We start from the raw sequence: 5,273 nt of genomic DNA, 5'->3' as shown, positions 1-5,273 counted from the left end.
AGCCTAGGGGAAAAGGATGGGTCAACAGCCTTGAGAAGGGAGGCTTCGCCCAGCCTGAATACCACAAGCAGATACCAATTCCGCCGTGGGATCGAACCACGTGCTCACTATGCTCTAAGGAACCCAAGCACATGTGCACCTAGCAGGAAAAACACATTCCTCCCCCCCCCCCCCCCCCCCCCCCCCCCCCCGCCTGGCACACCCGGCGAACTGGTCTTGACTTTCAAGACGGGGAGCGGGGGTCGCTGGGGGTGAAGATATGGTTCAGTGGTTAAGAGCACTGACTGCTCTTGCAGAGGACCCAGGTTCAGTTCACCTGCACACACACAGCATCTCACAACTATCTGTACCTCCAGTTGCAGCAGATCAGACTCTAAGGGGCACCAGGCACACATGTGTGCACATGCATACAGGCAGACAAAGTAGCCATGTGCATAATAATAAAGAAAAAAGGAGACTCATAAGCCAATTGTAACGAAAAAAAAATTCTTGTGTGGAAAAGCCAGCCAAGACTCCTGGCTATACGTGATTACGTGATTTTTCAATCTTTGCTGCGTTCTCTGTCCAACTCCAGAACTCAAGGCCAGTGTAAGATGTGGTTCCATAGCAACTGCTTGTGTATAATGAGCAACTGTAAAGCACCTTCAGGAGTTTGTCAGGGTAGAGGGAGGGAAAATGATCTCTGGAATCAGACAGGCCTGGGTTTGGGTCCTGGCGACTGGAACACTGGCAAGACTTGCAGCCACCCTGAATTTCAGAGTTACCCTCTATAAAATGAAGGCAGCCATTCCTGTCTCAAAGGAGTGTGGGGTCAGAGGTGGAAGTACTTTGCAGTCTGTCAGGCAATCACAATTCTTTTGTTCCCCTTTGGAGATTGTAGCGCCCTCAGCCATTGCCCAGGGGACTGTGCCAGGACTAGGTGTCTGCCACAGGGCCCTCCATCTATCCCCACCCTGTCCCTGAATGCGACAGCAGCTGCTGCAGCCACTGTTTGTCAGGCTTAGACCACTTAATATGCAGCCCTGGAAACCCGCAGCCCTCTGAGCGCAGGCAGGGGCTAGGCATCTCTCGGAGAGATGTGAGGACTCCCACGGGGTTGCCCAAAGGCCACCTTCAGTGTTGCTGGGACAGTCTGCCACCTCGATGGAGGGAGACTCCTAATCCAGATAGACAACAGGCAGTGGGGTTGAGAATGCCGCTCTTCCCATGGGCGTTCCTTGGAGCACTCCGTTTCAATTAGCTGGTCAGCCCGGGAGGAAGAGGGTGCTGTCAGTCCAGAGGAAATAAGGGAGAGAGAGGAATGGAGGAGTAAGGAATAGACTCATGAAGAGAGCAAGGTAGGGGAGTGGAATAATGGGAGGAGAGACAGATGCAATGGAGAGAAGAAAGAGAAAATGACTGAGGGACCCTCTGTGTCCAAGACTTAAAAGAAGGAAAAAAAACAAGAGAAAGACCCCCTTTGTGGAGAGCAAAGAAAGAAAAGATGTTCCCAGTTCTCTTCCTCCCTTCCTGCCTTTTTATTACGGTCTATTCTCCCCTCCCCCACTGTGTGCAGGTGTGCATATACTAATCCACAGGGTGCATATGGCATTCAGAGGACAGCCCTCCCCGTCACCATGTATGTTCCAGGGACTGAACTCGGCTCGTAGGCTTGCCTTTACCTCCCGAGCCATCTCGCCAACACACTTCCTGTGTGTGCTCACGTCAACGTGTGTGAGTTTATGTGCATCATGTGTATGCAAATACCCACAGAAGTCAAATGGCATCAGGTTCTCTGGAACTTCAAAGTGATGTGGGTGCTGGGAACTGAACCCGGGTCTTCTCAAGAGCAGTAAGTGCTCTTAACCACTGAGCCATCTCTCCAGCTCTGCCCTTGTGACCTTTGACGCTGGGTCTCATGTAACTTAGGCTGGCCTCAAACTCTCTATGTACCTGAGGATGACCTGGAACTCCTGATCTTCCTGCTTCTACCCCCAAAGTGCTGGGGTGCCAGTCATGAACTACCATGCCTGTCTGGCTGATGCAACCAGTTTCAAGGCCAGTCTTGCTGGGACTCAAAGCCATATCTGAAGCAAAATCCCACTTTTATAACCAGAGGGCGCAGTGGGGAAGGAATCTCATATGTATGTACTTTAAATATAGCCCAATGAGAATGATTATCACTGCCCAGGAGGATTATGGATGATTTTTATTTTCTCTTTTATGTTTGTCTGTTTCCAAATTTTCTGCAATGATCAGGTAAGCCTTACTTTTGGAATCAGAGATAAATGCTATTTAAAAATAGCATGTGTGTGTGTGTGTGTGTATACTCGTGTGCATATTTTCCCAGCTGTCTTTACCTCTTTGAAGACTCATGATAATTCACACAGGGTGGGGGAGGAGAGTGCTGGCCTCTAAGAAACAAACCACAGAGAGTGGACACAGGATACAGCAGTAAGAAAGTGCATCACTGGGTTAGGAGGGAAAGGAGAGTGGACACTCCCGGTCCTTTGAGACAGAGAGAGCAGTCGTGAAAGGAAAAGAAAGTAAATCACAGCACATAAAATCTTAGCAAAGGCAATGTGGATGTGGCTCGGTTGTAGAGAGCTTGCTGCACACTCACGAATCCCCGGCTTCCATCCCCAGCATCCATACACCACGGCACATAACCTCCAATCCCTGCACTCAGGAGATAGGGTTTGGAGGATCAGGAGTTGAAAGGCTATCCTCAACTCCACTGCAAATTCGAGACCAGCTTGGGCTGCACAAAATCGGGTCTCAAAAAACATATCACATCTAGCATTTCCATTGTACACAGGGGAAAACCGAGACACAGTGAGCAGGGTCATGACACCCCACGTCATTCCAGCAGCCAGCAGTGGGGCCGGGATTCTTCTCGCATGGAAGTTTTCTATTTTGCCGCTACGTTCTGGGGTAATTTTTTGGCAGCCCCAGGGGACAGGCAGGTCTGGGGATGATAGACATATTCAAAGTAGAGAGAGAAGCTGTGTTTAAAGTCTACAGGGAATGGACCTGTGGTGGGGGGCGGAGTGGACACAGGTCCGGGCCCCCACTTAGCACCCAGGCAGGAGGCCCAAGCCAAAGCTCTCTGTTTACAACTTCCCTCTTTCTAGCCAGGGATGACAGACTCCTTCTTTCTTCATTCCCTCATCCCAGCCAGACTATTAAAATGTAATCAAAAACTTGCATTAGACATGCAGATTCTACTTAAAATACATACATACATATATATATATATATATATATATATATATATATATATATATAATTTAACGGCAATTAGGAACTAATCAGCTTTTTTTTTTTTTCTCCCTGACTCGGTGTGTTTTGCTTCCTTGGTTCAGCGCTGGTCCATGAACAGCTCAGAGCCCTTAGAATCCCTCACTTTTGGGTTGAGAGATTCGGGCAGAAGTTCAAACCGAGTATTTTGAGTTAAGTGGTTCCACTCTGCGGCTGTGGTGGAGAGGACACTGTGTCTCTCTTCTGCTTGTGGGTGTGCCTCTCTCAAGAGCCCAGCTCATGCGAAAGGAAAGGAAGAGGTCACAGACACTCCTGGGTATCGCTGTCCTGAGTCTTGGCCCTGTCTTCCCGATGCTCTCACCATGTGCCTGTAGCCCAGCATCCCCAGCCCTTTCCGGTGACCTGAACACTCCGTTTCAAACTAGGAGACTGGTGACAGCTAAAACACTCAAAGGGGCAAAATCACACGCCTGGGGTGAAGCCAAAGCCCGGATAGCTTAGCTGGAATCTTCGACACTCGTTAAGATAATTATAGCATCTTAATTAGTTCTGCATCCACCGTGCCACCAGGATTTTCCATCCGTCTTCCATCAGTTTCTCACCAGCCTTGCAACAGAGGCATGTGAACGGCCCCATTTTACGGAAGAAAAAAAATTCACAAAGAACACTGATATCTATACATATCCAGCAGTTCTGTTTCACTAGAGAACTCTAATACAAGGGGGTAAGGAGCGGAGAGAAAGTGGGATTGACGCAGGAAACCCTCCTGTAGCAACTAGGTATTAGGGCAGTTCCAGAATTTTCTCCCAAGAAACCCAGGTACCAGGCTGGAGATATAGACCAGTAGAGAGTGCTTGCCTAGCCAGTGTAAGGCCCTGGGTCAAACCCCAGTAGCAGAAAAAAGGAAATTCCAGACCCTCACTGGGGAATGCCCCTCCCCCCCAGACCTTTAGACAAATCATGGCCCGGAAGCTGCTTCCTTCCTGTCGTTCTGTGGATTCCCTCTGGTGGGCTCAGTGGGACAGGACTGGTCCCCTGACAACAGGAGGTTATAAGAGACTCGAAAGAACCATGGCTTGATTTCAGGAGCAAAAGGAAAGCTGAGCAGCACAGACTGTGTAGACTGTGTAGACCTGGGTTCAAATCCCGGCACTGCCACTAGCTGGGTGTTTGGGGCAGGAATGTTTTTCCCTCAGTAAAATGGTAGAAGACTTGCCATCAGCTGGGCCTTACTGTGTGGCCAGCACACACTGTGTGCTTTTTAACTATTACATCTGATTATTTACTGGGTGTGTGCATACATAGGTGTATATGAGGAGGTCAGAGTACACCTCCTTGGAGTCAGTGCCTTTTTCATCGTGTGAGTCCTAGGGTTTGAACTCAGGTTGGCGGGCTTGGAGGCAAGCGCCTTTAGTTGCCAAGCCATCTCACGGGCTCTGCTCTTCTCATCTACACCATTTCTCCTCTGCCCTCAGCTCACAAGGCAGCTGGCTGCCTGCAGGATGGGGCTGGATTGAGCTCCTGCAGGCTGGAGGCAGAGGCCATCCTTTTTGCCACCCTGTTTGGCTGCCGAAGGGACTGCACACAATGGTCGCTCCTCCTCTCCCCCTTTCCTCCTCCTCTCCTACCTGTGCAGCTCGGGCCTCTTCCCAGCCCCATCAATCAGCCCAGACTCTGGAGCCCTTAAAGCAGTCTCAGCGTCACAGAGAATAAGACAATGAAAGCTTAATGTGCCCAGCAGCACGGATAGAAGGTGGAAATTAGAACATGCTGCCAGGTATTCCTGGTGGGAGGGTCAGAAGGTTCCAGAAAGCCCACCCACCCTGTCACCCTTTCCCATCACATCCTGGCCACTGCCTGGAATGCCATGTGGGGCTCTGGAGACCGGAACCCCTGAGGCTCAGCTGTCTCTGCAGTGCCCCAGCCCCAAGAAGATTGCGTTAATAAAAAAAAGAGAAAGAGCCCACAATGGAGGGTGAATAACCAGGGCTATAAAAGCCAAATTGGATTCCTTCCTGGCTGATGAGCTCAGG

This window comes from Arvicola amphibius, chromosome 6, assembly GCF_903992535.2.
Source record: "Arvicola amphibius chromosome 6, mArvAmp1.2, whole genome shotgun sequence".
Taxonomy (NCBI): Eukaryota; Metazoa; Chordata; class Mammalia; order Rodentia; family Cricetidae; genus Arvicola; species Arvicola amphibius.
Note: the sequence above shows the minus strand (reverse complement) of the source record.